Below are 21,453 nucleotides of genomic sequence, written 5' to 3'. Positions count from 1 at the left end.
TGACAAAATAAACCAGAAAACAAAACCAAATCTATTCACAAGTATGAATACTAGAATAGCAACAAATGAGCTAGAAAAAAATGCAAGCCATTTGTACTCCTTTAAGTTGATATAAGATATATACTCAGTGAGATATGAATCTTTTTTTTTTTTGAATCTTAAGTATAAAGTTCAATCAGTTTTGTCAACATATATACCTATGTAAACAACACCTCAATCAAGATATAGAACATTTTCATCACTCTGGAAGTTTCCTTGATGGTTTTCCCTAATGATTAATGATACTGAGCACTTTTCAACATGTTTATTAGCCATCCATACATCTGCTTTTGTGAAATGTCTGATCATGTTTTTCACTCATTTTTAAATTTGGTTGTTTTTAATTGCACATTTGTAGAAGTTTTTGATAAATATAGATGAGAACTTTTATCAAATAAAACTAACATGAATATGTTTTCCTAGGCTTGCTTTTGTGAATATGTTTTCCTAGGCTTGCTTTTTTACCTACCTGTATTTCTTTTTTTTTTTTCCTACCTGTATTTCTTGAGAAGGAGAGAAATTAGAATTTTGATAAAGTCTACCCGATAATTTTTTTCTTTTATGGTTAGTGCCTTTTGTGTCTCATCTAAGAAATCTTTGCCAACTCTAGAATTCAGTGATAGTTTTCTGTTTTCTCCTAGAAACTTGACATTTTAGCTGTTATATTTTGGTCTAGAAGCCATTTAAAATCAGTTTTGTGTATAGTGAGAGGTAGAAGTCACAGCTTTGTTTTGCTTTGTTTTTCCGGATAAGGCTATCCAGCACAAGTTATTGAAAAGATTTCCTCTCTCCATTGAATTGCCTTTGTGCCTTTGTTGAAAATCAGGTGACTTAATATGGGTCTATTTCTGGACCTGTTATAATCTAGTGATCTATTTGTCTATCTTGACACCAATCCCACACTATTGATTTACTATACCTTTATAGTAAGTTTTTAAAACAGATAGCACATCTTGTCCCAGGTTATCAAAATTATTTTGGCTATTCTAAACCCTTTGCATTTTTTCTACATATGTTTTTAAATTATCCTGTCTATTGTCACAAAGAAAAGTCAGTTGAGATTTTGATTGAGAATGTGTAGAATATTTAAATCTGTTTAGAGAGAATTGACATCTTAACAATAGTGACTTTTCCAATTCACAGACATGGTATATTTCTCTATTTTTTTTTAGGTTTTATTTATTTTCTCATAAGAATAGACCCAGTACAGGTTTTATTAGATTTATTCTCAGCAATTTGATTTTTTGATGTTGTTTTAAATATTTTAGAATTTCATTTGTCAAATTGTTGGTAGTATATAGCAATATATTCAAAATATTAAAATATTTTTCATAAATAATCATATGAGTATGTGAATAAACTTTGTTTCACTTTTTCCTTTCTGGTCTTTATGCTCTTTATTTTTCTTGCCTTAAGACTTACAGTTCAATTTGAATGAAGTGGAATTTACGTGCTCCCAATGTTGGAGTAGATCCATTGATTCACCATCGAATGTGGTGTTAGCTTTAGGCTCTTTGTAAAAAAATGTAGATATAGATAGATATAGATTGAGTTAAGAAGAGTTCACTGTATTTTCAGTTTATTAAAAGTTTTCATTATGAATAAGTGTTGAATTATGTCAAATATTTTCCTGCCTCTATTAAGATAATCATATAGTTACTCTTTTTATTATCTCTTAATATGGTGAATTATATTGAATGACTTTAAATGTTAAATATTTAAATATTAAACCAGCCTGTGTTCACTTGGTCATGATGTATTATTCTTTTCACATTTCACTGAATTCATGAGAGACACAGAGAGAAGGGCAGAGACATAGACAGAGGGAGAAGCAGACTCTCCACGGGGAGCCTGATGCACAACTCAATCCCAGGACTCCAAGATCACAACCTGAGCCAAAGGCAGATGCTCAACCGCTGAACTACCCAGGTGCCTTTGAATTCAATTTTCTAATATTTTATTTATGGTCTTTGCATCCATGCTCACAGGTGATATTGGTCTGTAATTGTCTTTACTTGTAATGTCTTTTTCAGGTTTTCACATCAGGGATATACTGGCATCATAAAATTAGTTGAAGAGTCCTTTATTCCTTTCCATTGCTATCACCTTAAAAACACATCTTTATAATTTTTTTGGTTTGCTTTTTCTTGCTCCAAGGCCATGATTCTCAAACCACCTACAAGTTAAAGCAAAACAAAAATGGATGGCCCTCTTCCCAAGAGTTCCTAATTCAGTAAGTCTGTGTAGAGACCAATAACTTGCATTTTTAATAAATTCCTAGGTGATGCCGAAGTGATTAGTCTGCAAGCCAAACTTTGAGGACCATGTTTCCAGGGTTAAAAATATGCATATTTAATTTATCATAATTAATTTCAGTTAATATTGTGCTACTTCACATAAAATGTATGAGTTTCAACAATAAAATTCTATCACTATCTTTTGTGCTATTGTGGCCATGTGTTTTATATGTACCTAAGCAATGAAACAAAATAAATACAGTTTTATCATTTTTAATTTCAAGAGTGAATTCCTACATTGATTTCTAGAACACCCTCTTTTGGAGTTTCCTCTTTTCTAGTACACCCTCCTGAAAATTCTAGATACTTTTGCAGTCTAGAATTCTGACCTTGCCTTTTCAACTCAGCTAAATGGCCATTCTATCTCAGCTCTGCATTTCTACATTGTGACAGGAAAATGCCCCCCAAGAAAGTGATAAGAGATTCGCCTTGTGTGTTTCTCTTCTCTCAAGGATTGCAATTCTTCATTGTCTGTTGCTTGATGCTTAAAAAACAAATACATCATATCCTTTGACCATCTTTATACTTGTTTTATGATGGGAGGGCAAATCTGGTTCTGGTACCAGTTGCTCCCTTATGGCTGGGAGCAAAACTTTGAAAGTTGTAACTTTAAGTATAGATTCGATGACTAAGTACAAATGTGTTTGGTGAAAGCAATGTAGTAGAAACTGATGTCTGTCTAACTGCTGTCACTTCACCCAGGCCCTCCCCTCCCCACACACATACACCAATTATCTGCAAAATCTGAACTCTAATTACTGCTGGGTGTTACAACGGGCTACAACTGTGTGGCTTAGACTTTGACTCCAGTGGTGTTTTACTTTATTATTTTTTTTTAAATGAGTTGCCATCAATTAAGAATTTGAAAAGTTTGACCTGAGAGTCCAGAGTTCCTAACTTCTTTAAAATGGAAAGGTCTAGTGGCACTGAATAAACATGGCCACAGCAGCCTGGAGCAGAATAGTGATTGCCTTCTTCAGAGAGGATATGTGTTTTCTGGTTTGCCTCAGCCCCAAGCCAGTCCATTTCACTTAGTTATGTTGTCTTTCTGACCCCTATAGTATTTTTCTATGTGACTTTGGTATGAAAACAGATTATCTTACATATAAATAGAATGCCCACCATATCCAACGTGATCCACCCCTTCAGTGCCACATTCCCCACGATAGTTTTATTCTATGAATGCACCCAGTTTTCCCATACTCCTCACTATTCTCACTAAAGAAAAAAAAAGAATATTCTCACTAAGGAAAAGAAATAAAGTAACAGGGAACAAAGACACAGAATGGAGTTAAAATTGGCAGGCATAACCTGGTCTTCGTGCAGCTGGAAGTTCATCAATAAGTAGTGAGGGACTAGCCACACTGTCTGCTCCCATTCTGATTCCAAGGTTAAGACGTGTTTATGCCTTTCAGCCAACAAACCTCTCTTGTTAAAAGCTTCTCTGATATTACTTTCCTGGAAATTCAATTTGGCCCTGCTCTGAATTTTATACCCATAGTTTTGCTTGAAAACTCAAAGAAATGAAAAATCATAATTGCTTTGCTTATGCAATAGGGATATGGTCTTTGTGTTTTATAATCAAAACAATGCTTTTTTCTTGAATTTAGTGTGTGTGTGTGCATGTATTTTAAGAGATAATAATATTAACTAAGATAGTTTTTGATACTTACTATATACTAGGCACTCTGCTAAGCATTTTATATGAAAGATGAAATTTTATCTTCAACAACAATCCCGTGAAGGAGAAATAAATGCTCTCTTTGTGCCGATAAGAAAGACCGTAAATACCTTGCCTGAGACCTAATGGCAAGTGAGTAGTGAAGTTAGAATTTGAAATCTCTGAATTGAAAATGAAATATCTGAACCGAGTGCTAACCAGTTTGTGCCCTTTGACTCCTTGTAATGGTTTTGAGCAAAGGTGTCAAAATCATGCTGCAGATGCCTCACCCATCACCCCTCTAGCAAGTTCCTGGGTTGCACAATCCAGAGGGATCTTTCATACCTAGAGTTATGCTCCATGGTGGCCCTGGGGACTCAAGCATTTTCTATGAAAAGGAACTCATTAAAGTTCATGCCTCTTTAGAGAACAAGTCAACAAAACATTTGAAATGAACCACAGAATGTCACAATAAAATAACATAGAAATGGAGTATCATTTTCTCTGCTCTACACTGATTTTGCAGCTTGTCCCTGTGTATTGACCTCACATCTCTTAGGCTCAAAAAGCAGGAAAGACAGGAGCTTGAAGAAAATCCTGTTAGTGTTCTCAGGGCAAAAAGACTTGATTGAGGAGACCAGATAAACCTTGAGGAGTGTTCTCACTTCTCAATCAGGGTCAAGGAACTTAAAGTTAGAAGAAGCCCAGGAAAACATTTTTCTCCTGCCCTCCTGCTTTACAGATGAGGCAACTAAGGCCAGATGCAGGTCTGACTCCCCAGGTACTAGGTCAGTGATGGCAGAGTTGAGTCCAGAACCTAGGCCTCATGGCTTTCTGATACAGTGTATTTTGAACACACTACTATGGTGCCTCTCCTAAGCGGGACTTAAGGGTCTCCTCAGAAAGTGACTCCACTGCATGTTCAGGCATGTTCAGAGAGGAGCAGAGGGAGAGTGGCACATAGATAAAGAAGGACCTGGCAGTGGGATAACTGATGATTCAATCAAGAGCCAAAATATCAAGTTATTAAACAATAGAAACTTTTCCCTTTTATTACCATTGAAACTTTTTCATTGAAATTTCCAACGTGTCTTCTAAGAGACTGGAAGTAAAGGGAAACAGAGGATATTGTTTTACTTTTTGGTTAATCCTCCAATAATTAGTGTCAAAATTAAAATTGTGAGGTCCTGAGGACACCCTGACTGGTCTCTATAACTCCTCATTTTTTCAATCCTTTGACATGGTGACTGCAGCTTGAGCTCTTCCGTGGGTAGTGTCCTGCTGTCATAAAGAAAGAAAATAGGCTTGCAGGGGTGAACTGATTTTCCTAAGGCTCCATATCCACTCGATTCAGAGGACCTAAAACCTTTATATTTTCAGTCATTCCTTCTGGGGATGGGTATGTAGCCATCATATCAAAGACATCTAAACTTATGGGGAGGCAAATTTTGAGATATAAGTATGGGGAGGCAAATTTTGAGCAGTGAACAGAGCTGGGATATTCTACTCATGCACAAATATACCTCTCTAGCTTATGACTATGACCAGCCACTCAACTTCCCTAAACTTTAATTTTTCTCATCTACAAAATAATGACAATTATAACTGCCTCATGAGATTAATATAAAGATTGTATGGCTCTTCTTATATTACATAAAATGGTTTTCATGTAGTACATGTTCAAGAAATGTTAGAGCTTGTTCTCTCAAATATCCTCTGTCAACAGTCAAAATACTCAAGATGGACAAGAACAAAAAATCTATAACTGGTTAGGTATAATTAAGATACTAACAGAAATACTTCCATTTACTTCAGTGAGGCTTCTGATCAGATTTCTCCATGGCATTGCCATTTGTTCCTCTCTTTTTATGACTTTTCATACATTTTTATTGGCATGTAATCAAGGAGAATATGGCTTTCTAACCTTTCCCAAATGTCCCTACTTAAATCCTTCAGATAAAAATTTACCTCTACTAACTTTGATGTGCTACATTAGTATGTGTACAGAATTTTTTGAAGCTTTCATTTTAATTCCAGTCAGTTAACATACACCATTATATTAGTTTAGGGTCTACAATACAGTGATCCAATACTTCCATACATCATTCGGTGCACTCCTTCATCCCTATCACCTTATTTCACCCGTTCCCCCCACTCACCTCCCCTCTGGTAACCATCAGTTTGTTCTCTGTAATTAAGAATCTGTTTCTTAGTTTGTCTCTCTCTTTCTTTTTTTTCCCCTTTGCTTATTTGTTTTGTTTCTTAAATTCCACATAAGAGTGAAATCATATGGTATTTGTCTTTCTCGGACTGATTTTGCTTAGCATAATACTATCTAGCTCCATCCATATCATTGCAAATGACAAGATTTCATTCTTTTTTATGGCTGAATAATATCCCATTGTATATATATATGCCACCTCTTCTTTATTCATTCATCAATTGATGGACACTTGGGCTGCTTCCATATCTTGGCTATTGTAAATAATGCTGCCATAAACATAAGGGTGCATTATCCCTTTGAATCAGTGTCTTTGTATTCTTTGGGTAAATACCCAGCAGTGCAGTTGCTGAATCGTAGGGTGGTTTTAACTGTTTTCCACAGTGGCTGCAACCAGTTTACATTCCCACCAACAACACGAGTGTCCCTTTGTGTCTACATCCTCACCATCACCTGTTGTTTCTTGTGTTTTTATTTTAGCCATTTTGACAGGTGTGAGGTGATTTCTCATTATAGTTTTGATTTGCATTTCCCTGATGGTCAGTGATGATGAACAACTTTTCATATGTCTGTTGGCAGTATCTGTATGGGTTTAATAAAGAGAGCAGTTGAATAAAATAATATAGCTCTTCCAAAGCTATAGGCTCTGGTATATGCATATGTCAGTCCTGCTCTCAGGTTTTGGAAATGGGAAACAGAGTTCTAAGAGGTTGAGTTACATATATCGATGATAAATCATAAACTCTAGTTAAGATAAAGAGATCCTTTATGGGATTATAAAACAGAACTGATCACAAGTGAAAGTACGAAACTGCCAGGAATTAATATAATGCTTTGTACCCAGATTTGTGTCTTCCCAGCTTCTACTTCACTTTTCTAAGAGCTGGCTACTCACCCAAATGGGTGGGCTTTTGTTGCTATGTTTGTATTAATTGACACATCTTTTACTGGCCATAGCTGATTGGACCAGAGATGAACAGTGGACCCAGTCTGGGCCAATGAGACTCTTTTCTAGGTGTTTGGACACCTAGGGTGGAAATACATTTCTTGTGCACCTTGATGTTAGGAGGTGATGGTTTTAGGGCTGGGTCTGTGATGTTCCACCATGTACGAAAGGAGCTGGTGTGAAGAGAGAAAAAAAGTAAGTGCTCAGAAAGAAGTGGAGGCAAATGGCACCACAGTCACAGAAAGATTGGCAATAGCACCCTTCGTTCTACAGATTGTCTAGCCCCTATTACTTTCTTTGCTGGAGCACAAGGGTTGTTGCATTCTATGAGATACACATGGATTCTTCTAACAAATATTCATGTTCACACACTTGAGTCTTTTTGTTATCTGTATTAAAAATATCTTTATTGAGGCAGTGTCTATGATGATTAAGTGGTCAAGGTTATTATCCAGCCTCCTTGCACTGGAAGTGTCTTGTTGGGAAAGATGAGTTTCTCATCCAGTGATCCAAGGGAGCAGGGCTTCTGCCAAAACACAGCTACAACAATCACTTGTTTGAGGTCACTTGTCATGTAGTTCTATTTCCCCTTTCATGCACCTGTATTCTCCCCAGTAAATTGGAAGCTTCTTTAGGGAGATGATTCTTCTTATCAACTTTTCATCCCCTGTAGCACCGAGACTGTGATGCTATTGAATTTGCTGATGGTGTTAATGTAAAAAGAAAAAGAAAAAATAATAAAGAAACTTTCTACTTCAATAATTTTGCATTTGGGCAAAACTTCTCTTGCCTCGATTTAGGAAATAATCACATTTCTTTCTTTTTTTGTTGTTGTAACCAATCTCTCTCCTCAGCTTTGTGTCAATGAGGAGATAGGTTTATTTAGCCAGTAATTTCCACTGCAGAAAATCTTGGGCCCAGATTGCCCTGCAAAAGCAATATGTTCTGTTTTATTTTTATATTACATTATATTTATTTTAATTGCATTCTCCATCTGGTCAAAGATAGCATTAGGCACCATAGATGGAGAAAAGAAACAAAGAGATATCTAACCATGATAATAACTGAGATTATTATTTAAAAAAATCATCCAGGGGTACTGTAACCTGCAGGCATGAGACAAAAACAATAGCCCTCATGTTAAAGAGCTCTAGGAGGATTCTGGAGAGGAAGAAAGATAAAGAGAAATAGACCAGATCAGGACTCCTGGTGTCCAGGAGTGGCCCAGAATGGGACTCTTGCACCCACCCCACACCTGGAACTAGTTCTAGGACAGTGTGGGCCACAGTGTGAAATGATACACGTAACCCCTAAGCTATCTTGTGCAATTTTACTATTTCCAAAGTAGTTTCAGCAGTTCATTAACGTACAGTTTCAGTCACATGTTTTATTAATAAACTTTAGAAGAAACCTCCATGAAAGAGGTCATTTTCTTCTCATTTCAGGGAATGTTTCTGCAAAACTCTGCTAGCTCTTGGAGGTGTTCCAAATGAAGCTGATATATCAATGGTTCAGCATATCAGAAACCAAATCCTAAAACTAGATGCCTGCAGTGGACAGCTAGGCACCCAGCTTCTAGGTTAGGATGCTGTGTATGACAGGTTATCAGAGATGCTGAATCAACTGTTCCTGCTTTTGAATTTGATGAGGGAACTTGAGGGGAGGGTTTATACGTGAAAGTTTGCCAAAAATGAGTAGGTGGTGACATTCCCCGACTATGATCCATCTCTCCTCCCACCCCCTGCAGTCTATCACTTAGGATAGTTTATGTTTCAAAAAACAAAAATTCATTTGAAACTGGCATAAGCAACTAATGGAAGAGTCACATACTGACAGATTTAGGGGTATATGGGCTTCCCATGTGGTTGAAAGCACAGATTCATGGTATCCTCTGGGCTCTGTTGATTTGAAAGCCTTTTGTCCACCTTTTATGTCAGATCCTTCCTTCAGGTCGGTCCCAGGTTCAAGTTCCAAAAATGGTTTCACAGCTCAGAGCATCACATCCTTTTCCCATGCCAGTCAGTAACTAAGACTGCATCTTTTCTAGTCTTTAATAAGACTAAAGGAGCATTTTCACATGAAACCTCGAGAGAAATTCTTGCATTTTACTGGCTCAAACCTGATGCTCATCACTAAGGCAACCTTCGTGCCTGGGAAGGGGTGAGTCGGTTTTGCAGATTGGCTTAAGTTTATCAGAGCTCATTTCTGGAAGAGTGTGGAGGTCATTCCCATTGAGAGTGGGGCTTTTTTTTTACCAAGGGAAATCTAGGATGCTATCATCATGAAAAGAAGGAAATGGATACAGGCAGCAAAACCCCAGGTACCTACTACAATGTTCAGTAACTACAATTGACAGTTAATATTTTGGTGCTAATTTCAGCATATTTTGCAGAATAATGAAAGAACCAGTATAACAACAAAAGGCAGAAAAGGACAGCTGTTAATTATCAGGTGAGGGGTTTTGTGTTCAGAGAGGTCTAATAGGAATTGTCCTTGAAAGAGCAAGCCCGAACAGGAAGGTGGATTTAATAATTAGAATCAAAGAAGGCTGTCCTAGATATAATCTGTGCCCTACCTATAACCCTTTCACCAGGTTACAGGCACCTTTTCCCAGCTGCTAGGAGTGTGGGCCACTAACAGCTTAAAGTTGCCCCCTTCTCTGGAGATGAACTGCGATTGGCTGATGGATGTTAATCCCTGTCTCCCTCCTTGAACCCCAGCCAATCACCAACTGATGTGATGCAAAAGCCCCACTCCCTTTCCTCAAACTGAGACACCTTTGTGGCCACTTTGTCTCCTAAGTGCCCTATGCCTCAGGCGAAGGCTGGACTCTAGTCTTTTTCTCCTTCTTTTTGACTCCCTTACAACTTCTTCCTGAAGAGCTGCCCCTTAGTAAATACACCACCTGGATCTCTGCCTCAGATTTAGGTTCCAGAGAACCTGACTTAAAACAGAGGCCATTCTGTATAGAGGCAGAAAAATAAAAATGCAAACTAACAAATAAACGGGAGCCAAGAACCTTTGTTCAAGATGGGTTCCATGAGCTAATGTATTACAAGAATTAGATAGTACTTGGGGCACCTGGGTGTCTCAGTGGGTTAAGCATCTGCCTTCAGCTCAGGTCATAATCCCAGGGTCCTGGAATCAAGCCCCATCTCAGGCTCCCTGCTCAGCAGGAAGTCTGCTTCTCCCTCTGTCTCTGCCCCTCCCTTCTCTGACTCTCTCTCTTTCAAAATAAATAAAATCTAAAAAAAAAAAAAAAAAAAAAGAATTAGAAGGTACTCAAAAGAATTAGGACTACGTTTTCCACTGAACAGGAGGCCCCATCCTCAAAGTAACTTAAATGTAAAAGGGAGGAAGTATTACAAAGAACTGGGTGCTTCAGAGGACCTAAGGTACACAGGTCTCAGTAGAAGGCTGTTCACAGTATGAGCAGCAAGAGCTGTTGCTTCTTTCCTCTTCTCTCTCTCCTCTGTACTTGCTACATTGCTTTCTTCTCTACTCATCTGGCCTTGGGGGGTGGGGTGGGGAACAGAAGTATACCAGAATATTTCTCTCTCACTTTGAGGAGATTGAACTGGACTCCATTGTTCCCATTTTGGTTCCAAGAGAAGGAACTTTGACTCATATCAAGGAAGCCCTGAACCAATCAATCACAGCCAGGGAGCAAAGTGATTTGGCAGTGACTATTTACTAGACACTACAGACAGGGAGATTTTAAAACCTAGTTCTCAGGTTAGATGGCTTATCTGGAAATACAATCTTATGAGAAGTGGAACCAAGAATGATTTGACTAGAAGAGACAAGACCTCTAGAGGTAGCAAGATAGCTGTATTCAGATACTCAATAGGTTGTCATGTAGAAGAGGAAATAAGGCTGGTTTCTGCTGTTCAAGAAGGTAAAAGAAGTACATGAAGTGTTAAGTAGTAGAGAGAGGCAGAAGCAGATTTCTGCAGAATAAAAAGGAGCCTGCTAACCATTAGAGATGCCCAATGTGAGGGAATAGGCCTTACTGCCAAGAGTCTACGAGTCCCTGCAAGTATCCAAGAAAGACTGAAGGTTGACAATGATAATACTAGCTGCCATTTATTGAATACCCACTACATGCCAGGTTCCATGGTAAGTGTTTTATATATACTACCTCAAATCCTCACAATAATCCTGCAAGGCAGAAAGCTTATTATTCCATTTTAGAAATGGGTAGCCTGAGGTCTAGAGGGTTAAGTGACTTGTTGAAGGTTGTATTACTTATAAGTGGCAGAGTCTGAATTTGAACCCATGTCTGTTTAATTTCAAAGTAGAGATGTTGCCAAGGAGATCCCTGCCTTAGAGGGGGTTCGATTAAACAACTATTAAGGATTAGCATGCTAATTTTAAGAATTTACTGGACCTCAGTTTCTGCCCAGCAAAGCCTGTGACCCCTGAAGTCTTTACCAAAGAAAACATACCATGATTCTGAGTAGGACCTTCTTTTGGGAGACGAGACCAGATACTCTACTTCAATGAGTTCAGAATAAAAGATAATCAATCTATCAGTAAGGATTGGCTGCAACAATGAACAATTCAAAAATCTTAGTGGCGTATCTCAGTAAATCCAGCAGGGCTGGGTTGGGGAGCTCTTCCTATGACAGTCAGGGCCCCGGGTTAATGGTGCATGCTTGATCAGCAGAACAGCAGTCAGCCAAAGCCATGGCGAATTGTGCACTGGCTCCTGAAACTTCTGCCTAGAAGTGACACACATCCTTTTCACTGACATTTCTTTGGCCAAAACCTGGTCACAGCTAACTTCAGAAGAGGTGAGGAAGTATAATCACATCACAGAACCAGTAATGGAAACACATAAATTTGGGATTGTACTGATGTACATTAGGAATTAAGAGCAAATATTGAGGAGTTGATGTTAGGTAATCATGATTATCAAGAATTCCTAGAGGAAATTGTGAAAAGACACTGTGAAATTCATTCTCTGAAAATTTGGGGTACCATAAATTGTCTCATCATACCACATCGCCGAAAGATGAACCAAAGTAGTTGTTTTCATTCTGTGCCATGGAATGCCGCAAACACCTCTCTAAAAGGTTAGGGATGGGATTCTGTATTTCCCCCCTTTCCTTTCCTCAACTGTTTTCATCTGTTTTATTTGTGGTGTGTGTATGTTTGATGGATTTTTCTTCTCATCATCCAGATATAGCCAAGCATGTGACCCAACCTTAACCAGATTCTTCTCAGATTTTGACCCTTAGACCAGTGACTATAAGGACAAAAGAAATGGTTAGAGTTCATTCAAGACCACTTCATCTCCTGCTACTATGTATATTCCCAGTCTTACGCTTCCATTTTTCCTTTAATCATCTGAAACCACTAATGTATTTCCAGTAAATTCTCTTATGCTTTAGTTAGCTCTACAACCAAATAACCCTAAATGGATAAAGTTTCATTAAGATTGTTTTTTTTTTTTTTTTTTGCTTGTTTGTTTTTTACATAGAGTTCCACTGTTAAAATAATTAGAATTTGGGCCAGATAATTTTAGATGTGGTTCCTAGTCCTATGTGTTTAAGTTAAAAAAAAAAACAACAACATGAGAAAATGCTTATTGGAGATCAGGCCGCTGACTCAATACCAACATTACCACCAACAGGAACCACAAAGAAACCTAGGTCAGAAATATTCTTGCATAAAAGATGCCTCAGTGTATTTCCCACCAATCTTTCTGCACCGGCCTGTGAAATTTAGCTCTTTCTAATGTCCAAACATTCAAAAGCTGCAGGCTTGCACATTCTGGAGCTGTGTGATATGACTTTTCTTTGTCAACCTCACCGCATACTTCTCTCTGTAATGGAGGAGAGAGACCCTTGTCCCATGCACTTGCTGACTTTGAATGCAGTGCTCTTTAGGTTTGCACCATTTCTGTACAGTGGAGACGCCATTTTTGGTGAATAGCTTGTACAATCCTGGCACTTCCTCCTCAGTCTTCCTGGCTGATATTTACGAGTTTAAATATGGCTAATGATATAACAATTCCGCCAGATGGTCAATAGGAACTACATGGATTCAGATATTTGAGCATCAGGCAAAAGCTCGATTCCTTTGACTGAGACTCAAACATAAAGCCATTTTTTGGAAAATAATTTAATTCTGAAGATTCATAAACACTGTAAGAAGTAAACAGAAGTAACCAGCTCAGATAAGTGAAACAAGAATGAGCTTAGCATGCACCACGCATTCTTCTCAGCAGGATGGGTAACTGGTGTCCCACCAGGGCTGGTCCATGTCTTGGGACTCTACTTGTGTGTTCCATCGGGGACACCTGTTATCATACAGGTTGCAGAGAGTTAACGTGTTTCCTCAGTGAGCTGCCCAGCGTTCACTTACTTTGGTTAGAGGACCTTTCTGCCTCGTTGTAAATGTGCATAGATTTTTCCCGATCATTTTCATCACCTTCATGGTCTCCACTGCATTCCTCTCCTTCTTTTGTGGTAGTCAGAACTATTCATTCTTTCCTGCACTACCCAGAGGAGTCTTTGTTTTACCCCTGTTCCCTTCCAAGTCTCCACCCTGAATATGTGCCCATTCTGTAGTCCTCCTGGCCTCCGTCTCTCTGCCTCCTTCACTAGATTATTAACTACTACTATTAACGCACATGCTGAATAGCTCAGTTCTGCACTCTGAATTTTTTCTTCCTCTCTGCAAAATAGGCACTTCCTCCTACTTGCCCAGAAAGCAGCTTGGTTTCTCTTAGGAAAGGCTGGCCTCTTGAAAGAACATCATCCCAGCACTCAAAACTGAATTTTACCTATGAATTTTCATTTGTTTTTTTTTTTTTTTTTTGGTCTGTTTCCTAACTTTTAAAGTATCACTTGGCTGGGGCAAAGGCAGGTGTACTTCAAGTGCTATCGGCAGAGCATGGGAACACCACTTCCATGCATTTATTGTCTACACTTTACAGGCTCTAAGTGAGGATTACTGTCAGAATTAGGTAAGAGGGTGGAATGAAGAAAGAGTTTCAACGGACGAAAAAGATCTGTGGGGAATATAGAACAGAGTTCCACTGGAAGAGGGTAAAGGAAGACAAAATGCAACTAGTTTTCTACAAAAATTAAAAGGAAATCACATACAGACTCTGGAGGAATTCAAAGACATTGAAAGACAGGCTGTTGCTGCTTTAAGTATCATCTTCCTTTGCACAGATTTCCCAGGCAATCCACCTGGCTGATCTTACCGCTCTATCACCCATATGGAGGTCTCTGGCAAAGTCCAAGGAGCTATAAACAACAACAAAAAATACAAATAAGAACCCTGGAAATAGAGACTTAGCTCTCAAGCTGTGAACCCAGTTAGTAAATTCTGTGACATTACTGAAGAGTCCTTGCCATCCCTCTGGCCCTGACATTATTGGGCTCATTCATTCCTATAAATGTGCCTGCATAAACCAGCACCTCAGCCAACAGCTACTTTCAGAGGAAAGATATTTGCCCTCTGTTTCATTCTCTGTCCCTAGGTCTGTCCTGAGATGTCATTGTCCGGGCTTGGGAAGTACAGTCTCTGTCTGCCACACCAGTAATGCCGTCAGCTTCAGGAGTACATTTCTTACCTGCGCATCACACGCGGTGGTTTGGTCAATGGCCAGTATTCTCCTTCCCCCTCCCTCCTCCCCATCATCCTCACATCGCTGTGTGTCCCTAGCTGTGTGGAATCTGGGCCCAGCCTTGAGAACAGCTCTGCCTCTCAGGGGAGAGGCTGATTGGCTATGCTCTTCACCCCGAACAAGGAGACCTTTCATTTAAAAAGGAAAGGTGTTTTATTTCCTCCTGAATTAGAATAATGAAATATTTCTTGTAAACCTGGAAATTAAAATGCAGACAATACATGTCCTTCAATTTCCTTTTATTGGTCTTCAGAGGTGAACCCAGGAAGAGTTGTAAATATGTATCAGGGTAGCTCCTGGCCTGAAGGTATTGAAACTCCACTGACAGCAATGCCAATTGTTGCTGTCTGGTGTCTCCAAGAGTCCCCTCCCTCCTCCTCCCCCACCTCCGTGTCACTTCCATCTCCCTACCCTGTTTACAGTGACTTTGAGACTGGTAAGAAGCATTTTGAGGTGACACTCCAGCAGCTGTGTGGTCCGGAATGCATTATAATGCTATGTCTCAATTACAATATTCTTTGGTTGATGCAGGAGGCATGAGCCAGGATCCAGCCTTAGAGAGCACTGCCATCTCCTGGAAAACCCTCTATACATGAGGCCTGCTGTCTTCGCTCCTCCAACGCCACAAATCAGAAAACAAGGCCTTGGTCATGGCCCTCTATCTTTAGCACCAAAGGTCTGGGTACACAGAACCTTCTTCTTCTGCCCCTTCAAATTGGAACACGCCAATTCCTGAAGGAAATGAAAAGGTGTTGTATTGTCATCTTAATTAAAAACAAATAACTAGGTTGGGGAGGCCACTGGTGCTGAGACTGTGATTACTACTCCTGCCTTCTGCTCCTGAGGCTGGTAACAGACGCTGCTTCCTATAAATGAGTGCCTGGCACCAGTACAATCCTGCCCTCGGGATCTTGAGAAAAAGCAGGAGCCTTATTTACACCATTAAGGACAGTACTGAGGACTCCAGGAGGAAGTCACCTTCTCAGGCAGAGCATCAGAGACCAGAAAGCCCTGCGTCCTTCAGCCTTTTCTCTGTGGCAATTGCTTATTGAAATTCCACCTTACAGACATATTGGGATAACTAATGAGATATTTTCAGAAATCACTGGAGACCCAGAAAAGCACCTATGAGTGTCCGTTTACACTCCCAACATATGAAGGCCGGCACACCCAACAGTGTCTGTGAGGCAACAGTGGATTTTCTAAGACACGGCTTTAGTGATTAGAGCCGGGTAGTTGTCAGATTTTGGCTAGAACGAAATGCATTTGGGAAGATATCAGGCTCTTCATCATGAACAAGAATAGGCTTTCTGTACTAACAGCTTTCTTTTGAAATAAATGATTATCTGTGTAAAGACAAATACAAAAATCTTCTCATTAGCTGAATTAATTGATTTCAGTTAATTAACTGAATTGCTTAAATTTAACTAGCAACCCTCTGAATCAGTAGTTCTTATCTTTCTGAAGACCCTTTGAAAAATCTGAAAACGTATGTATCCTTTCCCCAGAAAAATGCAGACGCATTCTGCATATGATTTAATGAAGCTCATCCCTACCGACGTCAAAGCCAAAGTGATTTTAACAGCACTCAATTAAAATGCCTTTTGCAGCTAGACTTCTTTTGCAAGCCTGGTTTTAAGTTTTGGGTCTCCTGGTTATTTTAGGGGGAAAGGAAGGGGCCTCAGGAATATCTGCAAATGAGCTGACCTGTGGGTTGGCACCTACAAGGAATGGCTGGGGGAAATTCCCCTTCCATTTCCTGGCCTTATATCGAAAGTAGGTTTAAATGTTTTTCCTTTGAAAATCCTGGACTTGCAGAGGCATACACGGGAAAAACTCTGATAACACCTTGCTTCAGCCTGGTTCCAGGAAAACAAAGTAGAAGCAAGGGCTCGGCCATGGCACCTGGTTGGGCTCGTCCTTTGTCTTCACCCCTGGAGAGAAACCCTAATGAGAGTAATTCGGGAACACAGCCTTCTATGTGACAGGAAGATCACACACCACTTCTTCCTAGAAGGTCATGGTAGTAGCTCCACAACCCTTCCAGGGGACTCTGGTGTATGAAAAAAGGAACAAATCTCATGATGCAAAGAGTGAGATGGATTATAAATGCTACATTAAAATAGTGATGAAAGGGATCCCTGGGTGGCGCAGCGGTTTGGCGCCTGCCTTTGGCCCGGGGCACGATCCTGGAGACCCGGGATCGAATCCCACGTCAGGCTCCCGGTGCATGGAGCCTGCTTCTCCCTCTGCCTGTGTCTCTGCCTCTCTCTCTCTCTGTGACTATCATAAATAAAAAAAATAAATAAATAAATAAAGCCATTTATAAAAAAAAAAAAAATAGTGATGAAATAGTGACATGCAGGCTTTATCCCAGGGTTCGGGTTTCTAACCAAAAACAGTCTTTAGCTCCTTGTTTTCATCTTTATCATCAATTCCTAGAAGGAAGTCTTTGGTCTTCCCTTCCTAATCTGATGGCAGAGGTTGTATGATCACATGAGCCCATTCTGACTGAGCCTTCAAGGAAGTTTTCGCTCTCCAGTTTTGCTTCTTTCTGGCCCATTTCAGCAGGCTACTGGGAACTCACTCTTATTTCTCCACCTGAAGGTTATAGAAATGATGGATTTTAATATTTAAAGGGTGCTTTCAACTTTTTTTCAAAATTTCTCACATTTAAACCTCATTTCTTTCCACATAGTAGGTGGGAAAACTGAAGCACACATAGATAAAGAGAAGGCACATCAGCTCCTGGCACACAGTGATGATAATAACAAGGAAGCATTAATTGTTCTTGGGTATCAGGCAGTTTGTCTAGCACTTCACATGCACTGTCTCATTTACTGTCCCCAACAACCCTATTCAAAGGTACAATTATGATCCCTTCTTTTCAAGTTAGGAAACTAAGAGAAGATTCAGCTAGCTGTTGCTGCAATTGTGCTGTGTAACCAACTACACGTTCTCAGTGGCAAACAATAGTAAGTCATAGATGTCATGCCTTTTTGGGTTTTCAGGAGGTTGGCTGTGCTAAGCTGAATTCAGCGGGGGTGGTTCTGTTCCTTCATCCTCTTGGACCAGTGGACTAGCTGGGGCATATTCTTCCCATGGTGCTGGTAGAGATGAAAGCGACAAAGTGGAAACTTATGAGGCCACTTAAGTCATAGGCTCAGAACTAGCATGGAGCTAATTCCTTTCAAAATTAGCCAAGGCAGGTCACATGGGTGAGCCCAAACTCAAAGAATGGAGAAGCCCACCCTTCCCAAGATGAAACCATGGCAAAAGTAGATGTAGGGAAACATGAAGAGCTAGAACCCAAGTAGCTAAGGGGCAGGATTGGAATTTGAACAAGGCTTACAACCTAAGGGTTTTTACCCCTTTTGTTAAATTTAAATTCAATTTGCCAACATATAGTATGACACCCAGCGCTCATCCCATCAAGTGCTCTCCTTAGTGCCTGTCACCTAGTTACCCCATCCCCCCACCTTCCTCCCCTTCTGCAACCCTTTGTTGGTTTCCCAGAGTTAGGAGTCTCTCATGGTTTGTCTTCCTCTCTAATTTTTCCCCACTCAGTTTCCCTCCTTTCCCTTATAGCCCCTTTTCCTATTTCTTATATTCCACATATGAGTGAAACCATATGATGGTTTTCCTTCTCCAATTGACTTATTTCACTCAACATAAAACCCTCGAGTTGCATCCCCATTGAAGCAAATGGTAGGTATTCGTCTTTTCCGATGGCCAAAAAACCTAAGTTCTTAACTGCTATGTTACATCACAAGGACTTAACAAAGGGCCACTATTATTATCTTACAGATGCAACTTGTCTCCTGATAGATTGAGTGAATTACTATCAGCAAACAAATGAGAGTGGAAAAGAAAAGCTATTAATAAGAAGCAATGATGGAAGAATAAGAAACGGGACAGAGAAAGAATTGGCAACAATAATCCATTACCCAGTGTTGACTATTTACAGAATATTTAACTCATATTTTACATCACCGTTACAGAGCAAATGAAGAGAATGTCTCATTTTGTCTTCTGTCTATATTGGCAAGGGTCAAAAGTGTTGAGCCTCAAAGTCACTTTTAAGTAGTGATTTGGGAGGTATTACCCCTTGTAGTAGCATGCTTAACTTTAGATAAGTCAGAAACACTGTACTCTGCTGGAAAAGATATAAGGGCCAGAAACATCAGGGTCTGACCTCAAGAGAAGCAGCAGGAGAGCAAAGCCAACATTGATGAACCAGATGAAGACAGAAAGAAATGGGACAATGGCTTAAAATGATCCATGAAAACTAATGAGATTGGAATAAAATAAAATTGGGTAAAGAGTGGATGACTGAACAGGTAAGAAACCTTTGCCTGCCAGGGAATGGATGACCTAGTTTCTGTAACTTTGTAACCTCAACTCAGAGCTATATTGCTGATGTCAACTGCAGATAATCTCATGGGATATGAACCCTTGTCAGGGCCAGGCATCCAAATGTCACCCCCCAGCAAGCGGCCAGTGAAAGCTAGTAAAGAGGTCATTGCAAAAAAGCTGACTGATCACTCAGCCATCTAGTACCTTCACACCAGGTTTATGACATTTCCTTTTCCTCTCCTTTCTGGAAGCAATCTGTTTGGATTACCTTAGACAATGATTCTACTCTTCATCTCCTTATTCCCCTAACCTGAAATAATTCTTAAGGAACTACTGATAACTTGCTCTTTGCTCCTCACCAGACATGTGTATGCCTCACTGTTGTGATACAGAAACGTGTTTTACAGAGGGAAAGGGGAAGGGAGCCCAGAGAGCCCACAGAGGACCAGAAGTGACTCTGCGGTCAGCAAGGGGAAAGGCAGTAAGAGGGAAAGGAATAAGAGAAGATTCTTACAAGAGAAAGGAGACAAGCTCTCTCCTCCTGGTGACATCAGTGAGGCTTACATCTTAGAGTAGGTGCTGAGGCCCAGCAGGTAGCCAAGATATGGGGTCCCCTGTGGTGCATTCCGGAGTCATTCATCTACACTTTGCCTTCCTCCTCCACTCCATATTTCCATACCAGCTATCCTTCTTGAAAAGCAAATTCCTTTTCAATGATGCTACTGTGAGACATCTTCTGATCCCAGAAAAGTTGAATGCTAAGAAACCAGGAGATAAAAGAGAGAATATTGGAAGTATTTAGTCATTGACCATCACATCAGACATACCCTAGGCTAGGCAAGTCATCATGGGGGAGGACAGTTAGCAGCTCAATATACTCAAAAGTGCTTTCCTTTTTATTGTTACTCTATGGTAAGAGTTCCCTTCCTATATCTTGGAATTTCCCATGAGAGCTGAGGACTGAGGTGATAGAAATAATAGGCTTCACTCCCTGTATTTATTGAGCACTTACTCTGTGACTAGTGAGGTGGCCCAGGGTGGACAAGTGACTTTGTTGTGGAAAGTCAGCACCCTTCAAAGTGCTTTGTAAACTTTATCTTATTGAATTGTCTCAACAAATCTATGAGGTAGATCCGCTTACTATTCCCATTTTACCACTAAGACAGTTGAAACACAAACAGGATCCACAGCTCCTCCCCAGATAGATAGCCTTGAAGGGACTAAACTACACTTTACTCCCGGGCAACAGGTTTCAGAATTTCTGCCATTAACACTGCTCTATATTGTTTCCTACACATGAAACCTGGGATTAGTCCTTGAAAATAGTTACGCACAGATTTTGAGCCCCAAGGACATTGTTGCTACAATTAAGTAGACATTATGGTTAGAATGGGCTTGGGCTTTGGTTTGGGGAACCTCGAACCTAATTTTGGTTATATGCCCAACCCACAGTTCAAGAAAGACTTTGAATTCCTTCTTGAGAGAATTTGATCCTCTGAATCTGTTGGGATAAATTCTAGGATTGTGCAAAGTTCTGGCTTCTCCCTGGGAGAGTGGCCAGCTTTGCTTTTTGACTGACCAGCGTCCACTCATTCTTCTTACACTGCGAGTGCCTGACTTCATGTTCTGTCTCAATCCACATGGTTTAGGAGAGCTGATCTATGAGTGGCCCAGGTATGGACATCAACATAGTCCCACTTCGTGATCCAAGGAGGCCCGTTCAGTCCCTATTTGAGCATCTTACTGGAACTATTGGAAAAGAAAAGCACTTTTCCTAGTGGCAGAGAGGCTAAGATACAGTCCTAGGGCTGCTAGGGGTCATTGGCCCCAGAGGGGAAGAACCTGCTTCAGTAAAACCAACTGAAAAAAATCTGATGCAAAATTAAAAATATGAAAAATCATGAACCCTGAAAACATTTTTGGAATTCCCAGATCCTTCTGTTCCTGAGCTCCCTCTAAACATTTCTATTAAACAAATCAATAAATTCCCTTTTTTAAGTTTGAAGCCAGATTGTTTGAGGTTCCAGTCCCTTGTATCAAAAAAAAAAAAAAAAAAAAAAAATCTGGCTAGGAACCTGTGGGCGATTTGAAGAAGACACACTCCTCAGTCCTAGGGCTTAAGAATTCCATTCCCTCAGAAGCAGGGTCCTGGGAATTTCCTCCTGTTATTGGGGACAACAGCTGACATCAGATGCCTGACTTTTTACGAGGCAAAGATCCATAAACAATCAGATATTTCTTCACTGAGATTTAACCTTTTCCTTCCTGCTTGAGAGAGGGTTTGTTCAG

The 21,453-nt window shown here is 40.0% G+C and overlaps 1 long non-coding RNA gene across 2 annotated transcripts; it reads left to right on the top strand.

Moving 5' to 3' along the window:
- Positions 1-1,909: 1,909 nt before the first annotated feature.
- Positions 1,910-21,147, top strand: LOC111094437. 2 transcript variants are annotated; one of them, XR_005384962.1, is made up of 3 exons: positions 1,910-1,968; positions 18,616-19,148; positions 20,814-21,147. It is a non-coding gene; the product is annotated as an uncharacterized LOC111094437 (long non-coding RNA). The 2 variants fall into 2 exon arrangements; XR_005384963.1 differs by lacking the exon at positions 1,910-1,968 and adding an exon at positions 17,549-17,783.
- The last annotated feature ends 306 nt before the right edge of the window (positions 21,148-21,453 follow it).

The sequence above is a fragment of the Canis lupus genome, chromosome 37 (genome assembly GCF_011100685.1).
Source record: "Canis lupus familiaris isolate Mischka breed German Shepherd chromosome 37, alternate assembly UU_Cfam_GSD_1.0, whole genome shotgun sequence".
In the NCBI taxonomy this organism is placed as follows: domain Eukaryota; kingdom Metazoa; phylum Chordata; class Mammalia; order Carnivora; family Canidae; genus Canis; species Canis lupus.
The sequence above is the reverse complement of the archived record's forward strand: the minus strand, read 5'-3'. Positions and strand labels throughout refer to the sequence as shown.